The sequence below is a fragment of the Colobus angolensis genome, unplaced genomic scaffold (genome assembly GCF_000951035.1).
Source record: "Colobus angolensis palliatus isolate OR3802 unplaced genomic scaffold, Cang.pa_1.0 Scaffold287, whole genome shotgun sequence".
NCBI lineage: Eukaryota > Metazoa > Chordata > Mammalia > Primates > Cercopithecidae > Colobus > Colobus angolensis.
Genome location: NW_012116121.1, coordinates 1538282 through 1565333, shown reverse-complemented (window position 1 = coordinate 1565333; position 27052 = coordinate 1538282). Strand labels below are relative to the sequence as shown.

The 27052-nt window shown below is 38.2% G+C and overlaps 1 protein-coding gene across 1 annotated transcript in view; it reads right to left on the bottom strand.

The window, feature by feature from the left end:
• Window positions 1-27052, bottom strand: part of ZNF407 (zinc finger protein 407) — a 460868-nt gene that overhangs the window by 376951 nt on the left and 56865 nt on the right. The window lies entirely within an intron of this gene.

Below are 27052 nucleotides of genomic sequence, written 5' to 3'. Positions count from 1 at the left end.
TTAAGCATCAACAGAGTAAAGGAGCTAAGGAGAGAGCATGTGCCACATATTCAAGAAGGAGCAAAAAGCTCATGTGACTGCAGCCGAGTGAGTGGGGTGGGGTGGCCCGGGAGAACGGCCGGAGGAGTCGTGGGCATCAGATCACGTGGGGCCTGGAGACCACTGGAAGGTCTTTGGCTTTTCGCACAGTACAACAATGTGCTGTGCACAGAAGTGACATGGCCTGCACATGCCTGAAAAAGATCAAGGCAGCAATGGTGCTGAGGAGGGAGGACAGAGGGTCGGCCATTGAGCAGGAGACCTATATCAGTAACAGGAGAAGGAAGACAGTGCCAGGACCACAGGGGATGCCAGGATAGATGGTGGGCAGCTGGGCTCTGAATGTTATTTTCAAGGTACAGATGACCACATAACCACATCTCTCCATGTGGGTTTTTCAAAATCTACCTACTTATATCAATTCTGAATTCCTCCTAAAGCCATGATAACAGAATGCATTATACTTCCTATTCCTTGAAAAAAATAGACAATTATAACAGCAATCATAATCTCCTTGACCTTTATAATAACAACCTTCTATAATCTTTAAGAATTTGAGGTTTTCTATTACTAATTATCTAATGTGAAAAGAAAAAAGCTAACAAAAAAGTATATAGTTATGACAACTTTAAAGTTACTGTTATAGTAAAATGTTTACGATGAGTGCCACATTGTCTCTGAGTCTAAAAAACAGAAAACAATAAATAATGTGAGGTTGATCAGGGTTTTTTTCCAGCATTCCAATTAAATAAACTGGTGAAGAAAGTGTAGGTTCACAGTCAAACATATTTGCTCCAAAGGCCATAAAAATGACAAGAAGGAACACTTCCTGCTGAGTTCTGATATGTTCTTGGGAGATTGTTCGGATGGTTTCCAAAGGGAAAATTACTAGATAACTAAAGTTAGGACTCACGTTAAGATAATTCATTAAACAAAGAAGCAACCTTTGCCATTCCCAGAAGCTTCCTGTAAAGTTAGTTTACCCCTTAGTTTTCCATGAACTGTGACTAAACTAAGTCCATTCTAATTATCAGGTGCTTTTCAAATTATTACATGCAAATAATTCAGTTTACAGTAAGATACTCAGTTTACAATATGTAAAATCTCAAAAAGAACCCTCTTTAGAGAACAAAATCTCCCACTGAATTGTGCTAATAACGGAAGGTGACTCGGAGCGTTTGGGAATACTAGGCAGTAGATACGAAACAAAATTTATCCAGAGCACTTTAATATTTCGTAAGTATTCATCTTTTTAAGTATACATTCTAAGAATTAGTCAGTAAGATTCATAGAAAGATGTTATATTTAACTTTTGAAATTTAATCTAAGAAATTAAATTTTTTTAAAAAATGTTTTCCCCTAAGGCTCTTTTTAAAATACAAATTATACAAGTATATACAGATTTCCCAATACCTTGTGGGGTAGGGGGATAATCTGTTATCCTGGAAAAAAAAATCCTCACTTTTTCCTTTTGAAAAATTTAGAAGCCTCTGAAAAGATCTACAAAACTCCTTAAGTGCTGTTAATCTGTGGAGCTCAACAATAATTATTTAGCATCTTTTGTAACCCAGACTTTACAGAAACTTATTAAAAGCAGGAGACCAAGTTTTGAATATACTAATATATGATATCACAGAAAACATTATAGCACTAACAGCCACAGTTCTATGATTTTCACTACAAAAATATCAAAGCAAAATAGCTGTCAAAGGCATAAATTAAATCAATTTCAAATTGAACAGAAAATTATTTCCTATTTTTCAAAGGCACTGATTTGGAGTGATCTTAAACCTCTGGAAAAGAATTCCTCAATTTTCAAAAATTCTGAAGCCTAATTACAAGTAATTATAGCTTTTCATTTTCAACATGATGAAATAATTTGATTCTTTTTACAAGAGGTCTGGTTTAGCTCAAAATAGACAAGTGCTTCTGCACTGAGTTAGTATACAAAGACAATAAGGATCATTCTCAATAGAAAATCAGGGCTGCATGTTGGCCATAAATCATAAATGTTGTATTTAAGCAAAAATAGTTTGTATGTTCTACAAGTGTGATTCATTCATTCACACAAGAGACACAAAGCTAACAGCCCATGGTTAGGCTTTGCTTTTAACATAAGAACAGTACAAAAGAGAATAAAAAAGAAGCATTGCATAGTATCTCAAAATTCAGACATAGAGAGTACTTCAGAGCAAAAAAAGAAGAAATTCTAACATTTCTAATCCTGTTTAGTCAAAGAAACCAAACACAAACCACACCACAGCAAATGTTAGTTTTAAATATTTAATATCTAATCGTTTGTTGTTCCAGAATAATCCTATTTCTCTGAGGGAAAAAAAATGGAATCCTGTAAACTATAAAAGATATTCTTAATTGCAAAAATATATATAAAAGAATAACCTAAATCAAAAGCCTAAGTCTCTGACTGCCATATCTACTTTTTTACCCAGGAAAATTTGCAATGCTGCACATTTTTCTACCTTTTGCTTTATAAAGTGCCTTTTGCTGATGACTCACATTTCCAGTGATTTGTTATATGCTATTAGAACAAAAGCTCCATAAAACTGCTTTCTACCCTGCCCTCCACACCTGGTTACAATTACATCTTCAGAAAGCTAAACCAGTAGTTTAGCAAGGACATACTAACAAAAGCTAACCAATGAAGAGGCAGAAGCAAATGTTAGAGCCCAGCACCATCCACTCAAAACCAGAAAAAGAAGAACCTGCTGCATATCTCTTCCAGACACAAGTGTGCATACACACACAGAAACATCCCCCAGCACACCACAAACATGCACACAACACACAACAGAGCACAACTGGCCTGTTGGAAGATGCGCCTGTCAGCATAAAAGTGCACCAAGCCAATCCATGAGAAATTTTCCTAATAAATGCCACTAGAAACAAGACTGAATTTGTCTTTTTAAACTGTAAACCAAAATAAGTTAAAAAAAAAAAAAAACCCAGAACTGTAGATAGAAAAACAGCACAGCTATTGTAGTATGTTCTTATGTTACATCAAATAAGAAAACTGACTTGGCTAGCGTCCAAGATGGAATCATAACAACCAAATTCTCAGCTGCAGTAAGTTGTGACCAAAACAAAAAAAAACAAACCCCTTCGATCACTTCCAGGTATCAGCTACTTACGCACCTTAGAAAACTAAATGAGCCCAGAAACACTAAACCGGGGCCGTGTGACCACACTAAGAAGGTGAAACAATTTATCACATTTAGAAAAAGAATGACAGACACCGCACTACTGGTGAAGCTGAAGTACCACCCATGCCACAAGAATGCCGCAGTAAAAAGGGAGGACAATCCTGCTGCCCCGCTCTGTTGAAACCTACAGAGGACTCACCACTCCCTTGACTTTCTGACCACAATTTTCAATGCCAAGAGCAAGGTCAATTGGTCCTCCAGGTAGCTGCGTGCCTGGTATAGAGCTGACTAACACATCCAAGGATCTTTAATGCAACTGACTCACCTCCAAACAATCAAGAATACCCACAAGTTGAAATGTGTCTTTCAGTTTATTGTCCCCTTTATCTCTCTGTCAGAAAACATTAATGTTGCCATCCCAGACATAATGAACTTGGGAAGAATATTTCAGAATTTAAATCAAAGGGCTCATAATGTTAGATGCATTTCCTTTTGGTAGATGTGACAATATAGCAAGTCCAAATACTTCTACCAACTATGGTGGTTATACACGTTTCTTTCATAAGAAAGGCCATTCTATATCCTTGGACTATATATTCACCACACTCCCTTTAGAATGTTTGTGTTTTTAGCTAGTGGTATGACTCCGGAGCACTAACAATGCTATTAACTGATTATTTTCTTATCTAAAAGGAAAAAAAGCAACTTTACAAAATGGGAAATTTCAAAGTACTTCATATATATGGTGGCAATATATCTCACCATGGAAAGCAGCAAGTCCTGTCTCAGAAAGTATGAAAAAATCTATTTAGGATGGGAATCTTCAGTGAATAGTAAAGCTATTCCAATAACAGAACATGCCATACATATGTGTCCTCAGGAGATAGCTTTCAATGTAAAGACATCACATAAATCTAAGGTCTATAACACGACATCTTAACGACATTAAAAGTTCAGAATTTATACATCTACAACAGGCCAGGCACTGTCGCTGAAACCTGGAATCGCAGCACTTTGGAAGACCAAGGTGGGAGGATCGCTTGAGGCCAGAAGTTTGAGACCAGCCTCAGCAACATATTGAAATCCTGTCTCCACCAAAAATTTAAAATTTAGCCAGTTGTGTGGTGGGCACCTGTAATCCCAGCTACTTGGGAAGCTGGGACAGGAAGATCATTAAGCATTTAGGCGCAGGAGTTCGAGGCTGCAGTGGGTTATGATCACACCACTGCACTTCAGCCTGGGTGACATAGGGAGACACTATCTCATTTAAAATAAAAAAAATCAGTCAAGAAAAACAGATGTAGCAATGAATAAGGAGGGAGGAGATGCAGTCACCTCTACCTCAGGGCTCCTCTGGCTTTGTCCTACCCCTCACCCAAAGCAAAACAAAATCTCCTCTTTCTTCTTGTCAGAACTTTTATGCACATTTTTCTAACAGTAGCTGCCTGGTGTTACAGTTATTGGTTCATGGTGAACTTCTGTCTCTCCACATTTTTATTTCCAGGGCCAAGCGCAGTGCTAAAGATATAATCAATGCTCTGATATAATCAATTGACACTACTGTCAATATGTACTGAATTTAAAATTGTTAAAATTTTAAATTTTATACAGTTTATACTGTGACTACCTAAAACCATTTAAAAGGGTGAGCAACGAAAACCTATGTTTCTATTTTAAATATTCAGTATAAACAATTATTTTTACTTTCATATATTTAAGATGATTATTATGTTATTACATTTCAACTGAATTTTTTTATTAGTTCTGGAAATAAAAAGAAAGGCTAGGGAGATGAGGTAAACACTAAGAGATACAGGTTCAGCCTTCAGATTCCCTTCAAAATTATAATATACATCTACTCAACGTTGTAAATTTGACTTTAAGCCTTCCTTCCTGTAAAGCAGCTTCAACCATCACTCCTAACCACACATACAAAAAAACAGAGGGGCATGGGATTATATTTGATGCTTGAAGAAAATAAACCACATACAATAAGCACTTTTCACTTTCTACAACCACTAAAAATTTGTGTTTAACAGTTTTGAGGAGATATCCTTGAGGACTTTGGAAAACACCTTCGCTTTTTTCCTGATTTTCTGGCTTTTTTGGGTTTTGTTTTGTTTTTTCTTTGTTTGTTTGTTTGTTTTTGAGTCAAGGTCTCACTCAGACTGGAGTGCAGTGGCAAAATCATGGCTCACTACAGCCTCTCCCTCCTGGGATCAAGCGATTCTCTCCCCTCAGCCTCCAGAGTAGCTGGGACTACAGGTGTGTGCTACAATACCTGGCTAATTTTTTGTTTTCTGGTTTTTTTCTTTTTTGTAGACACGAGGTTTCCCCATGTTGCCCAGGCTGGTCTTGAACTCCTGGGCTCGAGGGATCTGCCTGCCTCGACCTCCCAAAGTTCTGCGATTACAGGCATGAGCCACCAACCCCAGCCTGATTTTCTGGCTTATCATGAATACAAATGTAAATGAGAAAGACATATATGCTGAATGATTTGTCTAAAAAGCTTTATCAACGAAAATTCTCAACTACACGGTACATGTAATATGAAAAGTAAAAGAAACAGGACTCACGTTCACAATACTGGGTCTGTCTAGAAAGCCACAACACCGGTCAAAAATAAACCATTCCCAAGGGAGAAGAAAGCATAACGGGACAAGTGCCACGCCACATGAAGAACCACTGACGATTTGAAACACACCATCTATAAAAGAGACCACAGTGGGTAACAACCGACTTCAAGTATTCACAAGATCATCTGACAGAAGAGGAATTACGTTTGTCCTGTGTAACTCCTGAGTGTACACACCAAAAGATATATGACGGCGAGATGCAAATAAGCAATAGTGTGTGAGGAAAAACTATCAGAAATCATTGACAACCAGAATTGACTGCCTTAAGAGGTAATAAATTCCTAATCTAGCAAAAACGAAGCAGATACTTGAAGATACAGAAGAAGAGATTATGTCACAATTAAAAGAAACCTCAGAGGTCTCTGAGAAACCTTTCAATTATTTATCAATGCATGCAATGAATAAGCACTTACTGAATGCCCACTACATGCCGGCAAGTGCTCTAGTGATTGAAGACAGAAATGAGAATCAGACTCTACCCCGTACAAAAGCATACACTTGCTGACAAGATGTGTACAGTACCAGAAAGAGAACAAGATCATGTTGGACAGGTCCAGTTTGAAATGCAGTAAGACATCACAATATAAACACTGAGTAGGTAAAACAAATGGACCTAAAGCTCAGACAAGGACAGCAGGACTGTGTCACTGTCACTTTAAGAGTTACTCATTTCTGGATGGCAATTACGTTTTTCAGAAAACTAGAACCAGAATTAACAGTTCCTGTGCCCTTGGTTCTAATACAATTTTTAGTCAATCAGTTAATGAGGTCATTGCAAAGACTATTCTTTCAGCTGACAATAAAAGAGAGTACAGTTTTTTTATCTGTTGAGTCCCCATACAGATTACTTCCCCATCTCCTACTCTATCCATCATTTTCCAGAACTTGGTGTAAATAGGCTTTGAAATTTTCTCCTCTGCATCTCTCAGGGGGCCTATTTTACTATACAGCTTACCAACAGCACTTGTTTAAGTATTCCTCAACACAACCACCTGGTCTGCCATCCTGTAAATATATATATTTATATCTACTTTAGTTTGTAGTCACCCAACTTCTCGTCCACCAAAAGAAAGCTAACTTTCTATTCTGCTTAACATTTGAAAACTGTATTTCACAATTAAGTCAGATTTCCGAAATACTGAAATTTGTGTAAGTTTAAATTGCACAAGAGCTTCTGTTAATTTCAAACGAGGCAATTTGGACCAACCCGCACGCTGACAACAGCTAGAAACACTGAAGAAACTATTTAAAATGTGTGACTGAAGACACTGAAGAGTTAACAAAAAGGTGAGAAATGATGAGGCCAGGATCTGAGCAAAATCAAAGAAAATCATGAAGATAAACTGACGTTTGAACTGCCTTTTTCCTGAGGGTTCTGCCACTTCAGACAGGACAGCCAGCAGGCTGATGGGTACCTCTAACAGCCACCAGGGCCTGGGTGTGCAGAAACTGGGGTTGCAGGCATGCCAGTGTGGGGGCCTGGAAGGAGAGGAAAGGGAGACGCTATCCTAAGAGCCCAGTGTACAGTAGGTTGAAACCCAAAAAGATGTACTCTAAGAGTCAAAGAGGAACACAGAAGTAAATGAGCCTTCAAAGTCCTGTAGCCAGCTTCAAACTGTACTAATACATGCAACACAGTTGAGATGATCCTAAACTGCTAATACCCCCAGCTACATGGCAGAAGTTAACATACATCCTCACTGGAAGATCTCAAATTATTACTATAACGATTCTGCTAATAAAATGTCCATGACATTATAAAAATAAATAACGAGGCTGAGTGTGGTGGCTCACACCTGTAATCCCAGCACTTTGGGAGGCCGAGGTGGGTGGATCACCTGAGGTCAAGAGTTCAAGACTAGCATAGCCAACACAGTGAAACCCCATCTCTACTAAAAATACAAAAATTAGCCAGGCATGGTGGTACATGCCCGTAGTCCCAGCTATTTGGCAGGCTGAGACATAAGTATCATTTGAACCCAGGAGGCAGAGGTTGCAGTGAGCCGAGATCAGCCACTGCACTCCAGCCTGGGCGACAGAGAGAAACTCTGTCTCAAATAAATACATAGGCGGCATAAAACGAGAGGAAAAAAACACCAACAAAACCCAAGAGAAACAACAGACAACAGAAACAGACCCAAACGGGCTCCAATATTGGAACTATCAAAAACAAACTTTAAAATAACAATTTTAACCAAGTTCAAGGACTGAGACTGGTAAACTGTATCTGAAAAGAACCAGAGCGTAAGTATTTTAAGTTTTGCCTAAAGTATTTTAGGTCTCTGCGACAACTATGTGACTTCTAGGTGCAGAGTTCTACATCCAGCAAACCTATCATTGGAAATGAAGTTGAGGGGAAAAAAAGAAAACACTATCAGACAAATATAAAACATGAGATAAACTCATCACCCAAGGAATATATAAATCAAAATACAAAAGAATATTTTGGGGGCAGAAGGAATTCTACCACAAATACCTCAAAGATTTAGAATAAATTAAAAGATGACCCCGCAGGGTGGCTCATGCCTATAATCCCAGCACCTTGGGAGGCCAAGGTGGGTGAATCACTCGAGGTCAGGAGTTCAAGACCAGCCCTGCCAAACATGGCAAAACCCCATTTCTAAAAAAATACAAAAATTAACCTGGTGTGCAGGCACATGCCGGTGATCCCAGCTACTCAGAAGGCTGAGGCACAGGAATTGCTTGAGCCCAGGAGGCGGAGGATGCAGTGAGCCAAGACTGCACCACTGCGCTCCACCCTAGGTGACACAGTGAGACTCCATCTCAAAACAGAAAAATAGAAGAAATTAAAAGACAAATACATGGGTAAATGTAAATGAATATTACCTAAAAAAACAACAGTCCCAGCTGCAGGGGTCCAAAATCTCCAAGATAAAAAGGGTGGAGAAAGGATGAAGAGGAGAGGGCAGAAGGAGGAAAACGGGGCAGTGGCCTTGCTGCCTTGCTCAGTCAGCCTCTGCTCCCCTGAGCACCATGAAGGTAACTGTTTTGTCCATTTTACTGAACTGTGGAAAAGACAAAAAGTCAGTTTCTTGGACAAACTGATAATCTTTCAGATTATGCTACAAGCCCTCACAAGAGTGTCAGTGGCTTGGAAAAATATCCCAAAGGCATAGTGAATCATTATTTTTAAAAAATGCTATATCACCCATTCTCTTGGTGGCAAAGAAAACAATATTCTCGGCCGGGGCGCAGTGGCTCACGCCTATAATCCTAGCACTTTGGGAGGCCGAGGCAGGTGGATTGCCTGAGCTCAGGAGTTTGAGACTAGCCTGGGCAACACGGTGAAACCCTGTCTCTACTAAAACATAAAAAATTAGCTGGGAGTAGCAGCATGTACCTGTAATCCCAGCTACTCAGGAGGCTGAGGCTGAAGAATCGCTTGCACCCGGGAGGTGGAGTTTGCAGTGAGCTGAGATGGCGCCACTGCACTCCAGCCTGGGCGACAGAGCAAGACTCTGTCTCCAAAAAAAACATTCTAAGAGGAAGCACAGGCATCAAAAAAATGTAAGTTGAAAAGTGATTCAGAAGTAGTAGACCTCAAATGTAAAAGGAATAGACTTGTTTTACTTATATATTTTCTTTTTATATATGCAGAAGCATAATATATTTTTAAACTACCTAAATGATGTATAAAATAACTTTTTCTATATCTAAAATAAAAATTCTAATAGGCAAATAACAACACTGAAGGCTTTAAATGTCTATAGGTTTGAAAGGTCTACAGAGTTAAATGCTTGATAACAATGGTGTAGTCACTGGGAGGGAAATAAGTGGGATTCAAGTGTTCAAGATCCTTGAATTGTCTGAAAGAGGGTAAAAGTACCACTTAATATTAAACATGGATAAGTCAAGGATAATGTTGTAATTGCTAGGGTAACCATTAAAACCAAAAAGGGTATATAACTTCAAAGCTAACAGGGTAACACGAACTAAAAGAAGAAAAGCTATGCAATAAAAGGCAAGAAAGGAAAGAACAAAGCACAGAAAAGACAGAAAGCTTTCTCTCCTTTTTACACGTCCTCTTACAAAACTCTGCTTTATATTACTTTTCTCTGTTGGTCTCTAGTACTCATTGTAGATGCCTCTCTCTGTGTGTCCTTCCCAATATCTGGAACACAGAAAAAAATACATTCACTTATCCATTTGCCAAAAACAGTAACTGAAGCCTATTATATGGGAGGATACTGCCTAAGAGGCTGAAGAAAGGAAAACGCACAAAGTTCTTGCTCTTAAAGAATTTACACTCAAGTGGGAGAGACTGACAAGAAAGAAGGAAATAAATATACAAAGTACTTTTTAGGTAAGTGATCTATGAAGAAACTTAAGAGGGTAAGTGATGAGTAGCTGGTCAAGAAAAGACAACTGAACCTACACCCAAATGGTAACAAAGAGCCAGCAGAGACAGAGAAAAGAATAGTATAAAGGTCCCTCAGGCAGAAACATGCTTGGCAACTTCAAGGGACAGATAAGGCCAACAGGGTAGTGGGCAGTTAGTGAGTAGGGAGTGACAGGAAATGGGTGGAAAGTTTTGGGAAGCAAATAAGGGATTCTATTTGGACCATACTAAGCCTGAGGCACCTTCAGAAAACATAAACCAACATTTCAAATAAGCAATAAAATGCACAAGTCTAGTGACCAAAGAAAAAACATCAAGGCTAGAGATACACATTTGGTGATTAGTCACAGAGACACTTTTTAAAGCCATGATATTAATGGATACTACCCAACGACAGGGTATGGATCAGAAATTACCAAACTACAACACTCAGCCAAATCCTGTCAGCCACCCATCTTTGTAAGCACTCACTCATTTACACATTGCCTATGGCTCTGTTGCACTAGAGGCACAGAGCTATCTGGCCTTTGTCAGAGAAGTTTACTAATCCCTGGTAGAGGGATGGATCCCAGAGCCAAGCCCTGGGGTAGTTCAACGTTTACAAGTTAGATCGAGATAGTGGTAGAGGTAGTGAAGCAGCAGAAAACAAGACTACAAAGAGAGACATAATAAACAAAACCAAAATAATACCAGGATACTATGGTGTCAGAGAAGCCATGAAAAAAGTATTTTAAGGACAAAGTGGGCAAAGGTTTTGATCATTGACCACTTGGTAACAGAGAATTTGGTAACATGAAGATATTTGGTAATGCGTTAATAGTTTTAGATACCAGAGGGCTGTAAACCAGCTACAGGGTGGCAGGGGTAGGGACCTGATCTGTAAACTTTGACAACTTCCATGGTGTCAGCACTCCCAATTTCAAGCTATAAAGTCCTGAATCTCTAACAAGTCGTTCCCATGAGCCACCACAGCCATATGCTCCAGCTCCAGCACAGCACTGGTTTCAGCGGAGTGGCAGGCAAAGGCCCTAGAAAGGACACATTAAGTGGTGAGGGAGTGAAGGCAGCATCCAGGGAAGGGTTAAAAACAAAAGCCTGAGATTTTCCAGAAATAAACAAAACTAGTTAAATCTCCATCTTAATGAGACAAAGCATCAAAACTTAAAATAATTGTAAAATGCATCGTACTTAGTTCTTCATTAAATCCATGTGTAACAGAAGATGTTTAGCTTCTGTGAGCATTGCTTATACCTGTAAAACTATAGGTACATATTTTCTAGAATACATTAATAGCTTCTTTAAATGGTAGGTCAGAGGGCTTTGATGACATATGTAAATATTTAGAACCATGTGTTCTAACTAAAAATTTACCTATATATGCTGTTATAAAACGTTAAGTAAATAACAATGAATCACAGATAAAAGGTATTTAAATACCTCTACAAAATGTAGAGGTCTTTAAATTACAGTGAAACAAAGAGAGTGTGTGTGTGTGTGTGCGCGCGTGCATGCGCATGTGTGTGTTTAACACAGACTTTTTCTACTAAAGCTAACCCTTTAATAAATACCTACTGACAAGTTATGGTCCCAAAAAATTGCATAGGTGATCTAAATGTGAAAAGCACAGTCTGTGGGAGGCAGTACAACGAACCCTCAAAGATGTCCATATCACAGTGCCCAGAACCTGTGAATACACTTCCTCAGAGCACACAAAAGGGATTCTGTGGGTGTGATTAAATTAAGGATCTTGCTCTTCTGTGCCCCAGATTATCCCAGCAGACACAATGTGATCACAAGGGTGCTTATGAGTGAAAGAGGGAAGCAGCAGGGTCACAACCAGAGAGGCTTCAGGGGACCCTAGCCAATGAGCACACACAGCCTGGACAAACTGGACAGGGCAAGGAGTGGACTGAGCCCTAGAGCTTCAGAAGGAACCAACTCTATTGATGCCTTGATTTCTACTGGTGTTAACATTGTGAAACTGACTTCAGAACTCTGTCCTCCAGAACTATCACATAATAAATTTGTGCTGTTTAAAGCCTCTCTAAGTTTGTGGTCATTTGTTTCAACAGCAGCAGGAAACTGATACATTGCCCTATGCCATCCTCTCAGTACCAATGAAGCATAGTCTTCACTTACTGTCATTTGAATGCAGACAACAAATACCCGAAATAATTTAAATGGGATAATTTAAGAGACAGCAGCCATTCTAATATCCAGCACCTCCCAACGAACACGAACTTCATCTCTTCCAATGCATGCAGAATAGCCACAAAAAAAAGTTAGTAACATAGATTAGGAAAGAAGGTAAGAATCCATCATAATTTCTGTTATTACTCTTCTCATACCATAATCTACTAGAGGCTTGATCCAAGAATATAATGGGTAGGGAGCACAAATTAAATGTCTGTATATTTTCATTTTTTATTCCAGGTATTACAGGTTCATTTGAAGTGATCAAAACATGTTTTTAAAAGTATTTACTTTCCCAAAGTTTCTTCTGCTTTAAGAAAGTGATTCAGCATTATTCACAACAGCCAAGCAGCAGAAGCAACCCAAGGGCCTGAGGACGAGCAGATGAAACAGTGCTCCAACGAGCAGACACATCTCAAAAGAAGACACACGTCGCCAGCAGGCGCATTTAAAAAAGCTCAATATCACTGATCATTAGAGAAATGCAAATCAAAACCACAATGAGATACCATCTCACCTCACTCACATAACTGTATTAAACAGTCAAAAAATAACAGATGCTGGAGAAGTTGCAGAGAAATGGGAACACTTACACACTGTTGGTGGGAGTGAAATTAGTTCAACCATTGTGGAAAGCAGTGTGGCAATTCTTCAAAGAGCTACAATCAGAAGAGCCCCCAGCAACCCCATCACTAGGTATATACCCAGAGGAATATAAACCACTCTACCACAAAGACACTGCTCAGAAATGTTCACTGCAGCACCATTCACAATAACAAAGACGTGGAATCAACCTAAACGCCCACGGGTGACAGACTGGATAAAGAAAATGTGTACATCTCCCCCAGAAAATTTCTACTAAAGCTAACCCTTTAATAAATACCTACTGACAAGCTATGGTCCCAAAGAAATGCATGGGTGATCTAAATGTGAAAAGCACACTGTCTGCGGGAGGCAGTACAATGAACTCCCAAAGATGCCCACATCACAGTGTCCAGAACCTGTGAATATGCTTCTTCACAGCACACAAAAGGCATTCTGTGGCAAACTATGCAGCAATAAAAAACAACGAGATCATGTATGTCCTCTGTGGGAACATGGACAGAGCTGGAGGCTATTATCGTTAGCAAACTAATGCAGGAACAGAAAACCAAACGCTGCACGTTCTCACTTATAAGTGAAAGCTAAATGATGAGAACTCAGGAACACAAAAAAGCTAACAAAAGACACTGGAATCTACCTGAGGGTGGAGGGCGGGAGGAGGGAGAGGAACAGAAAAAATACTATTGTTGGGTACCAGGTGTAATACCAGAGTGACAAAATAATATGTACAACAAACCCCCATGACATGAGTTTAACTATATAACAAACCTTCACATGTACCCCATAACCTAAAAGTTAAAAAAATAAAAAGAACTTACCTGTAATGGCCAAAAAAAAAAAAAAAAAGCAAGCAGTGGTCCATCCATACAACAGAATATTATTCTGCCTTAAAAAGGAAAGAAATTCTGACACACAGACCAACCTTAAAGAGATCACATTAAGTGAAATACATATCATAAATCTGGGAACTGGCTTCATAAAGATGCTGAAGTGTATGTTGGAACCCTGTTTCCCAACACACTGAGCTGTGCAGAGGTCCACTGTTTGCTCACTTACAGAATATTTCCATGTGAGTCTCGTTTCACTTCAGACCGAGCTGAGGCAGTTGTCCGCCCCGCCTTCATCTCTTCCCTGGGGTTCTGCTTTCTGCTTTTGCGGGCAGCTGTGTCTCAGCTGTCTCAGTCTTTCCTACTTTGTCTGCTTTGTCCGTCACATCTTGTCAGTTGATAATCTGTTGGTGCCTCACAAGGTCACCCTTGAAACTTTTCTTCTGCCTCTACCTGTGTCCATCTGTCGTCACGTCCTTCTCCACCTGTGTCTGAGCCAGGACTGTTGCCTCTGCTCCTCGTCTGTTTCCAGTGGTTGGAGTCCAGGGTGCTGACGGTTGGTGGTCACTCAAACTGCTTCTACCATTGCCAATCTTTGACTGCACAAACCAAAGTGCCTTTCCGGTGTGCATTACAGTAAGTCTAAAATATTCTGCCAGTTTTAATTGACCCTCCAGTTTCTAATAGTACATTTAGCTTTAATAACAAAATGTTTCCAACATTCAGAACGCGCATTTGACACCTCAGCCTCAATGCCCAGACTTGTGACCTACAGAATTGGGTCCATGGTAAGCTGTCAGCTTGTGGTAGTTTGTCACCCAGCACAGAGCTAACTAATTAACACACCCACCAAATTATCAACCCACTAGGAAGGGAGAATCAAGGCACTTCCAGACACACTTAGTCTCAAGATGCTTACTTCCTGTGTGTCTTTTCTGAAGAAGTCACTGAAGGATGAGTTCCATCCAAAGGAGGTGAACCAAGGATCAAAACAAACCAGAGCAGGAGGATACAGGAGGCAGGAGCTCCAGACACAGAAGGCAACTGGGCTCCATGGAGGCAGTGTGATAAGCAAGGGAGGGAATAAGGTTGTCATCACCACAAGTCCCACGTGGCTCTCTCTTCCTCTCTACCTGAGCAGAGTGCCCAGGAACCTCGGGCCCACACACTTCTCTGTCCCCAGCTCTTACATCCTGCCCTCCCCTCCACATGCTGCTGCCTGTAGAAGCTCAAGACATTCACCTGACCCACAGAAATGTCCCGCTCCTACCTAACATGCAAGCTGATGTTAGCCAATGACGCGTCAGAAAATGGGGCACACAGGGCACACAGAGCACCCCCACCCTCCAACTATGCTTCTGCAGGGCGTGCACACAGCAGCTGGGCTGATGCTCCCACTGCACCATGCTCCGGGACTTGTCTGAGCTGGCTTCCATTCTCAGGCAAGCCGGGGCCAGGTCACTACCAGGGCTGTTCAAGGTACTTCCTCCTGGGAGCCTTCATCTAACGGTGACGACGTTGCCCTCTCTTTGAACATTATCTACGTGCTTGCTACTCAGATTCTCAAAACTAAATACCATAATTTACAAATATATACCTAGATGGTTAGCCCGTGAAGAAAACCAAGTGAATGATTAATAAATAAGAAGTCACACCGTGGTTACAGGTGAGAAGAAAAAGCAAGCTGAGTCTGGGTGGCAGCATGTGGGGCTTCCAAGGCACAGAATGGTGCACTGACTGAAGCGCATGGTGGGTGCACAGGTGTCAGTTTATTTTTCTCTAAGTAGTACACAGTTTGCGTATACATCATATGTCACAATAAAAATTTAAAATTGACATTACATTAACAAGATGGCAGGGACTGTAAGGTGCCCACCAATTTTATTCTCCCCTTCCTTTCTAGTAACTGAAACTTGCACAATGTGACCAGCCAAAACATGTATTTCTCATCACCGCTGTAACTTGTACTCAGCTCTGGTCAATGAACTGTAATCCAAAGTATTATATGGGACTCTCAGGTTGGCTCTTTCAAGGGAGGAAGGTGACCGCTTCCCTACCCCAGCACCATGCTCTCCGCCAAGGACACAGATACAATAGCTGGTTCCCCAGCAGCTACCTCGGACCATGAGACAATGTGGAAAGTGAAGGCCCTGCTCTGAGGACAGTGGGGCAGAAAGATGGCTAATGATCTCTAATAACACCAAGAAGCACCAAACCAACTCTGAGTAACTCCAAAATTATTTTATGGGAGCTAGAAATAAATGTACACTAAAGTCGCTTTACATCAGTATTTCTGCTCTGTGTAGCCAAACTAATCCTAACAGAGTAAAAACTTAAAAATATAATAGGCAGAAAAAAACAAATTTACTGTTCACCATTTGCTTAGCACAGTGCTAAATAATTCAAATCCTTTTATCATTTACTCCTTGAACTATCTCCTTATTGCAGAGGAGAAAACAGAGCTGAAACCTGGTGAAATAAAGTGGCTGGGATCTTATAATTACATGAAATTGGCAGAACCCGAACTCAAGCCTAGGCTCAATAAACCGAGGTCTCCTGATCTTTCTACACTAAAACTGAAATTTTGCACTCAATCAACCAGGCTCCTTTCTGTGAACAGGGCGTGGTCTTGTCTATTCCTACTGCCTGGTGCTAATGAGCAGTAATACAGACACATAGCACCAAAAACAGATGCATTGGGATTCTATGCTATAAGAAAGTAAAAAAAAAAAAAGTCGAGGGGAGAGTGAGAGAGAGCAGGAGGGGCAGCAGAAGGGGAAAGAGCAATCACCAATACCAGGTTTTTTAAGGCTATTTCTTCAACTTATTAACCACTGTTTTAGAAATCAGCCACTGGATTTAAAGTCACTTCTTAAAAGTAACAAAAAAATACTTCATGTGTGAAGTGGTTTGGGCATATACAAATGTCCTTTCTTTTTTTTATGAGACAGAGTCTCACTCTGTCACCCAGGAGTGCAGTGGCACGACCTCTACTCACTGCAACCTCTGCCTCCCTAGTTCAAGCGATTCTCCTACCTCAGCCTCCCGAGTAGCTGGGACTACAGGCACCTGCCACCACATCTGGCTAATGTTTTATTTTTAGTAGAGATCGAGTTTCACCTTGTTGGCCAGGATGGTCTTGAACTCCTGACTTCAGGTGATTCACTTGCTTCGGCCTCTCGAATTGCTGGGATTACAGGCATGAGCCACCACGCCCAGCCAGAAATGTCCTTTCTTTTAAGAGACTGTGGTGACAGCTGTCGTTGATTAAATGTATTCACCGGACAGACGCAGCGTATAGCCTGCTGCAGGCCCCGAAGCTGGTCTTCTCACACACCACTTGGCCGTGCAATTCCCAGATCTGGGAGTGGCGAGCTGCACCTGGCCAGCTAGTCCTCCTGCACTTCTTGCTAACAGCTTCTAATCTGGCCTTTGCACAAACGTTTCCTATTATAGATAGTATGTGGCACAGCATCTTACAGTCAAAAGTTCCTGCTATGTGGAACTGCAGGCATCAGCGTCTCTCTACCTTCCAGCTTCAGGCCATAGTCTGGTCATCTGGAAATTTACGTTTCCTTCTTGCCTATGACAGGCCTTTAAAGTCTCAAAGATGCAACGACGGTGTGTACCTCCGTTTGTCTAATCCCCTCGGTCCTCTCTAGAATCCCTCAGTTGATCTTCATCTGATGTGAATCCTTCCAGCACGTTGTCACCTTCTTGGTATGGTCTCTAATTAGCTGAAGTTCTTAGGACATTCCAAGAATTGGCTGAATTATTTTAGGCATCATCTGAACAGAGCAAAATGCAGTAGGCCTTTAAACTCCTGAAATATTATCCTAAATGCACAGTTTGTTATCGTGAAATCTCCCAGTTTCCCACGTGTAATATGTGGTGTCGAGCCAGGACTTGCGTTCTATTCTTAATTGATGTGCTGAGTTGAAATGTAGGATCTTACATTTACCCTTTTCTTAGTTTCATCCCCAGATTTTTCTAAAAATAATTTTAAATCACAATGGTCATCTACTCTGTGATATATCCCTCCCAGGTTTCTGTCATTAAAAATGTGATAAATTCGCCTTTTATGTCCTTATCCCAGACACTGATAATACTTGTACTAAAAATGAAACCACTAATGTAGGTAACTTTCAATACAGAAGTAGTCTTTAATTTTAGATGTGGTACATATAAATAAGAGCTGCCCGGGGACAAGCATCTAAAATGGACGTTCCCAAGCACAATGCCCTTACGCCTTTATAAGGTCCCCCATTTATTGTAACTTAAGTAAAAACTAGATTGTTTTTACTTAAAAAAAAAAAAAAAACTAGATTGCTTTCTAGAGGTTAAAATGGTTGCTTTCCTGGGCACCGGTGATACCAAAAAATGCTCTCCCCAAACACAAGCTTCCACCTTGTGTATCTCACTATCTGTATATGCAGAGCTTCCCTCTGCCTTCTACAAACAATACAAGAACGTAGATGTTACAGAAATACAGTTGCAATTCACCTGGCAGTTTGATGCAGCGTACTCACACATGACAACACATTGATTTTACTTCTACCTCCATGCAGACATCTATGTAAAGAAATCCATTAGGCAGACAGTTCTCATCTCTATTGACTGACAGAGTGACAATTGAATACTTTTCACCCTCCAAAGTGACTGACAGTTAGACACTTAAACAAGCCTTCAAGTTGCAATAATAGTATGAAACACTTTCAATTATCTGAATCAAACAAATCCATGATCCTACTGGTTGAATGCATTTTTCTGTCTGCTGCTATGCCTGGCTTGGTTTACACTATTATTTGGATAATTTTGTTCCTATTACAAGAGTGTTTTTCTGAAAGAGTAAACTCACTTTATACATGATGATTTATTTTTAAAATGTTAGAGGTTTCTATAAACATTTAAAACATGGGTAAATACACAGCCTAGCTAAAACCTACTTAATTCTCCTTATGCTCATGAACTTTTTTCAAGCCCCATGTTGTATTTTTAAAGCATTTCACATGGCAGTTGGCTCTTGCACTCTAACATTCATTTTATATAAAGATTTCATGAATATAAGTGATAGTATAATGATAACAGAGGGACTAAAATGCAAAATCACTTATAATATTGTCTACTTATTTTATATTCCTCGTCTTATGGATCATATCACTCTACGAGAAAGCCAGGGTACAATTTAACAAGTTAAAGCCCTTTCTGAGTTACTATTTAAATGTGCATATTCATTAATAACAACAAAATCCTATGTGAGAAGCACGCAGCAAACAGAAAAGGTTTCACAGAATCAGTGAATGAATAGGGCCCAGGAAAAATAAATACACCTCACAAAAATGCAAAGACTCAATGGCATAATGCTTTGCTGCATTCCAGTTGATCATACTAAAAAAAAAAAAAAAAAAAATTCCCATCTTTATGATTTAAGCAGACACCGCATGGCAGGCACTCAGCTGGATCAGAGTGCACGCGAATGTCCTACAACTGAGTAGACAGAAGAAACTCAAGAGGCAGGGCCCATCAAGAACTACTTCAAACAAACACAGCCACAAAAAGGGGGCTGGCCTTTTACATTAAACAGCTATATCAAAATGGCCGCAGCACTCTCAGCCAAGTTTAGCATGAGGAGTAAAGAGATCTAAAAATAAAACATGTTTTCACACATTTTCCCTAGGCATATAGCTTAGTAGCTTTGAATATTTAGTAAACTTTTCTCTAAAACAGTTTTTGTTTTATTTAAAATGGAGGCAGGTGACAAACTATAAAATAATCTCATCCTTTCAAATTACTCCAACTTTTCAAATAAGGAGCCACTGCAGTTTAGCCTAAAAAATTGTGCTTTTGAGAAATGCAGATAACTTGGAAATGTGGAAACACTTAGAATTTAAAAAGATATCATTAATAAATATAAAAATTATATTTCTCATTAAAATCACATTTGGCATTTCTAATAAAATATGAAAACCAAGTAATGAAAGTTTTAATGATTTGTATGTGATTAAATATAAAAGAGAAATAACATATATATAATGCATATAAATACATTATACATAATTATTTTATTATTCAGGGACTTGGCCTTTCTTCTTAAAGTCAGGTTACTAAGCTTCCAGCCTTTTAGAAGTCAATACTATCTGAAGGTGCCAATACAGAATTTACTGTGTGCACAACATAAAATGACTCTGTGCAAAGAGACTGACTATTGCAGGCTACACAGCACATTGATTTTTTGAAAAGGAATGCTGCCTGTATTTAACCTAACAGTGTAACCCTGTTGTACTACATGGAAAGGGATCATGCATATTGATTTCTTTATTACAATTCTTCTTGTGATCAGTAAACATTTCAAAACACTCCTATCTCAAAGAAAATCGTTTCGTAAAAAATTTACTAGGTAGTTACTGGATTTTCAGGTGAATTCTATGACGCCTGCTTTTAAGAGAGAATAGCATGAGGCGGAGAGACAGCTTATTTCTTAACTTTCAGCTGCCTTTTTCTGGTCTCCTAAAATAATGTGCCCTGTTGGTAAATCTGCAAGAATTATCACCTCTACCAGATTAATTTTAAAAAATGAAGTTCTTTAAACAGCTTTATTTTAATATTTCAAATTAAAATAGGTAAAGAAAGATTCATTGCCCTTTCAAAATAACTTCCCAAAATAATTTTTCCCAGTGTGTCTATAATCTCCCCTAATAACATTTTAGGAGTCATTGCTTACTATTTCTTTTTTTTTTTTTTTTTTTGTTTTTTGAGACGGAGTCTTGCTCTGTCTCTGGGGCTGGAGTGCAGTGGCCGGATCTCAGCTCACTGCAAGCTCCGCCTCCCGGGTTTACGCCATTCTCCTGCCTCAGCCTCCCAAGTAGCTGGGACTACAGGCGCCCACCACCTCGCCCGGCTAGTTTTTTGTATTTTTTAGTAGAGACGGGGTTTCACCATGTTAGCCAGGATGGTCTCGATCTCCTGACCTCGTGATCCGCCCGTCTCGGCCTCCCAAAGTGCTGGGATTACAGGCTTGAGCCACCGCGCCCGGCCATTGCTTACTATTTCTAAAAGAATATATGCAAACTTATATGCTGTGCTTTTGTGTATCCACAATGATGAACTTAAAACATAGAAAAGGAACACGAATTTTATATTGCTTTCTTTGGAGACAATTAAAGTTCTAAGTCTGCTAACATGTACTTTCTAGAATTGATGTAAGCAATTAAAAAACTGCAACAAAAATGTTTTGTGAGGCATAATTACTGTAAGGTCACTAGATATTACTTGGAGTCAGTTTAGTTTATCACATTACGACATGACAGGACGTGAGGCAAAAATTATAAATTCCTTCCCTAAATCTGTCCTTCTCTGATCTAGATGGATGAAGAATAATTAACTCTTAATTATTCAGATGACTTCAAGGCAGTTTTAGGATTCAGTAAAGATTGCAGTCATTTTAACCAAGAAGAGCAGTCTCCCATCATTTATCAAATCTTGCAACTTGACCAATGATGAATAAAAAAAAATCTATGTTTACCCACAGCCCTAACTGCTACCTTAGAGGTTGTTAAGCAACAAATTTCCTTTAAACTCTACCATATGCAAATCATCAGATGCAATTTGCATTTTAAAGTATTTAACTCTACATATTTATTGGATTTTGAGGCCATGCTGATCATTGATTTATGTGCTTCTGGCAATCATATTTCCATATTTGTATGATTTTGATGACAGTAATAATTCAAATATGCAGAAAGTTGTTCTTTGAACAATATCTTTAATTACGTCTTCAAAGCATCATTGTTTTGCCTGGTGTCCTGACAAAAGGGGTTTGAAATAAGAAATGGCATAATAATCCAAAATGCATAGAAATATATTTGTCATTTGCTGTATACTACCAAATGCACAGAAATGACTTTTCACGTTAACCAATCCTTAACCTTAAAAAGGCTACAAAGCCCAGAAAACTTGTACCTAAATACTTTTATTAATACTGACACACTTTCACGACAAATTCAATCACAGTTCATAACATTTCTGTTCAAAATGCAAAACCTGCCCCATTTACTTTGCCGCTAACTCAAAAAGTTTTGCTGCCGTGTCTTTTTATTGAAGTTGTCACAAATTATGTGCTTTCTTATGAAAGCTATCAAGAAATATAACCATTAAAAGATTCGCAAATGTTTTATCTATTTGTTTCTCAAGCACAACCACAGACCATAGCTCCAGTAACCATTGTCAGGGTAATTTTAAGATGATTTTACCATTCAATTACATAAACCAACTTCTTAGAATATTCAGATATATATAAATTTAGCCATGAATTTTAGCTAAGTAAAACTGAAGTCAAAGGTCATTTTCAAAATTAAGTTAAAAATAAACGTATCTTTTTTACCTCATAATCGTTTTCAACTTCATAGATATATTTTCTATGCATAGATTCTGTAATCACTAGCTTCCTACATGGTGTTCAACCAGCTCTACATACGTTTAGCACTTTTAATTAACAATGAAATGGATTTATCTCATCAAACACAAAAGAATTTTCAAAGATAAAAATGAAATCATCAAAATCCAGTCTTTGAAAAATAAAAATCTAAACCACAATGATATATTTATGTATTATGAAATCAGAAAGCAAGCCCAAAACACACCAGTATTAAGTTCTCTATCTAGTTCATTTATTTCAAGAAATCCATGAGCTTTAAATACCCAGAGAATGTAAATCTGGAGGAGAATATCAATGCCACTCACATTTCTCTAGATGGAATATAAACAAAGTGAAAACATACATGTGTATATAATAGATTTTAATTACACAATCTGAATATATATATACACACACACACAATGCTTTAAATTTCTTCGGAGATTTACATTAATAGTTTTTCTTTAGAGAAAGCTAAAATATATATTTACAGATATTTAAGCCAAAGTTAGTGACTATCATAGTTAAATAAATGTCTACTTGGTTTTATGAGAACACTCCAAGCAAATAATCACGTAACATAAATCCAAGTCAGACATTCCTAAATGTATTTTAATTAGGAAGAAACAATTCAGGAATATCCCCAATCTTAGAGTTATTCTAATTAAAACAAAAGCAGGTTGAAACAGTTTGTAAAGAATTATTTTATGGCTATTTTTAGATAGATCATTTCTAGTAATCATATTGGGTATTTTACACATCACAGTTTTTCTTTATTTTAAACCCAACCCAGTATTCATCTAGGTAGTAACACTCCCCCTAAGAGTTCTTTACTCATTAAAACTGTAAAGTTTTCCATCCTATATCCATGTAAATAGTAGTTAGGAAAATATATGATATCTACTGAAAAACTTTAAAAAATAAAGACGAAGGCCAGGCACAGTGGCTCACACCTGTAATCCCACACTTTGGGAGGCCAAGGCGGGCAGATCACGAGGTCAGGAGTTCAAGATCAGCCTGGCCAACGTGGTGAAACCCTGTCTCTACCAAAAATACAAAAATTGGCTGGGCATGGTGGCGCATTCCTGTAATCCCAGCTGCTTGGGAGGCTGAGGCAGGAGAATTGCTTGAACCAGAACCCAGGAGGTGGAGGTTGCAGTGAGCCAAGATCATGCTACTGCACTTCAGCCTGGGCTACAGAGTGAGGCTCTGTCTCAAATAAATAAATAAATAAATACAACTGCTGCTTCTGTTGTAGTGATGATGTTCAGTTGGAGAAGGATGTAAGACAGCAATAATACTTTCAGTTCCACATAAAGAAGAGAAGGGAAAGAAAGGGAGAGGAAGAAAGGGGGAAAGGAGGGAAAGGAAAGAGGAGGAAATGGAAAGAGAAAAAAGAAAGGAGGGAGAAGAAGAAGAAACGAATGGGAGGGAAAAGGAGAAGTAGAGAGCAAGAGGCTGAGAAGACAGGGAAGAAGGAGAGGTTGGGGAGGAATTCTAGGGACACTCCCTGACTCCCCCTCGTGGTCACGCAAGCAGCAGCACTGCAGACTTCCCAGGGTGGTTGACAGTATTTGATGGAACATGGAACAAGTACAGCGTAAACACTGCTGCTGCAGTGGGGTATAAGAAGTGATTCAGACAATGCCGAGGAAAGAAAGCCAGGAACCAAGGTGTAGGTGAACACTTTACAGCCAGTTAGTTCTCTCTCGGCTCTCATCTGTATAGTTGAGCATACACCATAGCAAAGATCAATGAAGTAGGAGAGCCCACCCATTAATACCTGTACACAGCAGCAGGGCTAGAGGAGACGAATGGTTAAGTAACTAGGTTTATCGTATCAAATCTCATGCTCATAGCAGTTTCCCTTTTCACTCTCTTTTTCCCTACACAATAATGCAAGTGGATAAACAGAAAATGACACAAATATATGTGTATTATGCCATTAATCTGGTTTTAAGAAAGATGAGTCAGAAAATTCAGTGAAATAACCTGATTTTAAATCTATTTAAGACTCCTGTGTAAATTATACATACTATACAAAATTTTCCTTCCACTATCATTTTTTCATAATTATACAAAAAATATTTCAAGAAATTACTCCCAATTTTAGTTTCCACAGGCTTGAACTAAATCAAGAAAACTCTGCCTTCCATTGCAGATACAAACAACTATGGAAAAATAATATGTAAGCAAACGGGAAGACTTACACAGACATTTAAATAAAAAAAAAAAAACTAGTTCAATGCTTGGATGGAATTACTTTATATTAGTAAAATAAAAACATATCTACAAACTCAATAAGGAGAAAAATAACTAAAATGTTCATTCAAAGGAAGTATATCATTTAAATCAAACCTCAACACAGTAATAAGCAATACAGGAAAACAACAATGCCATTTATTCATAAAACTTAAATTATTAAATTCATCTAAAAGGATATGTTAAATACATTAAGTGATGGGATTTTTTAATCTGCCTGATTACATAAATATCAAAGTATAAAAATAGTATTCGTGGTAAATAATCTATACATTACTCAACAATCGTCCTCACTCAGCTATATTTGATCCTAATTCTCTGCTTCCCTTTCTGTGGTTCATTAGGTGCTACAGGGACTCATTACTGTAGATCTCCTGCCCTGTCCCTTAATTGCCCTCTAGGCACTATCCTTGTAATCACTGAAATGTTTTTAGCTTGGCCAGGTGCTCCCTAGGGCATCTCATACATCTCCATGGTTTAGGAATCAAAGTATACAATCAGTATGTCCAGCTTCGTGACGCCAGAGGGGACAGGACTAATATTGTTTGCATTATTAAAATCTGTGCTCCTTGATCCTTTTGTAAACTTACATTGCACAGTCTCAGGGTGGGGTCAAATATCCTTTGTCCTTTAAGGTCTTCAACAAAAAAAGGATATTTTTTTGATGTGTATAAATGTATGTATGTACATATGTATGTGAACACTAACATACACCCCCCAAAAATGAACTGCACACCAAAAAATCCCTCACATTAATACGTTAGTGTCTTAGAAAAATAAATCAGTTATTTTCATGTAAAGTAACCTAACTAAAGTTTTGAATTGTAAGTCCTTTGATTCACAAAGATGCATCTGAATATTTCAACTATCCTTTAGCAAATGTGTGAGAAAAATTTCTTTTAATTAGTTACAAGTGTGGCCCATTTCTTAATCTGCCTCTATTACAATGATAAATATATACAGAAGCAGCGACAAAAAATACAAAAAATAATTCATTTGTCTTCAAGAGATTACAAAATTTATATAGACTCCAAATATAAAATTCTCCTAGAATCTTAGCATTATTTTTATAATTTATATAGTTGAGCAAAATGCTTATTAATAACAGAATAAGCAGTTGTAGCCAGCCATATAAATTGGCAGTTGATTTTAAAAGGATCTAATATTGTAGTCTCACCGTATCACACAAAACCGACCTTTCCATTTGTAAAATAAAACAAGCTAAACCTTGAACCGATTGATTGTACCAATATCTGCAGGACATAAAAATCACATCAATTTTATATACGTGAGCATGAACAGATGCACGTGTGTGCACTCACACCCACACACCTCAAATAAAGAAAAACAAACATTCACTGAAAGTAGACAGACAAATTACACAGTAGTCTGAGGAGAGGGGAAAATGTTTAGCCCTTTTCAAATTTTTGGTTGCATGCAAAACCCACACACACACAATAAATTCAGAATCATTTACTCAGACATCACACAGTTACATTTATGAATAAGGGATAAGAGTCAATAGTGGTACTTATCATCTCATGCTATGCATGCAAGCGATTTCTATAATCCAGTGGACAGATACCAGTGCAGTTGCAAGGCAGATTTTAAGTACTTCATAAGGTAACGCATATTTTCTCAAATGGTAAATCTGTATCCATATTATTTTAACTTGATTAAATTATGTTCTAAAATAGGTGCGAGTCCAGATTAGTGAAAGACATATACACTAATATATGTATATTTGTGTGTTGCATTTGAAATAATGCTTAGTAGAAGCCATGAAACTTAGCCAACACAAGTGTTAATGACTCACAGTGTTTCAACTTAAAGGCTAAAATAAAATGACTGAATTTAGAGATGCAATAACTTACAGAATATATTAACGATTCTTATAATAATGCATTTTCTACACAGTTCAATAATTAAAAACATTTCTCACATAATATAGAAATTTTAAGAGTAAATTATTTGGAACAAACTAAAATAAATAATGGCATTATCAGACATTGATCAAAGAGAGAAAAGTAAAATACCACTTTTCAGTCATTTTTAAAATACATTCTTTAAAAAATAACAACATTAGATGACTAAGCACATGAAATAAGAAAAAATGTACAGGGCAACTCATTTATAGTAATTCAACCTTCATATTCTTTTTTAGTTACTGTAAAAAATCTATTACAAGTTCAATTTGGTAGTGAACTATAGCCATCTACTGGAAATGAACAGCTAAAGCAAATGTTTAATATGTTTCTAAGAAACCAGTATTCTTTGTGCTTAATACAGCAGACCAGAAAAATGAACAATCTTACATACAAGATAAATTTAATTTGTTATATCAGCCTCATGATCTCAAATTTGTAAAGATATATTATGTAGTAGTTTAATAGGTTATTTTTAATATAAATTTTCTACTTATAGTTTTCTATCATTAAGATAATTTCTTGGTCTCTTATACTATTTTTCCCAAGTCTTACATTCTTAAATTATGCAGCTACACAAATTCAAAAATTACTAAAAGTTTTAAGTTAAATTAGCTGACAAGTGAGTTCCTT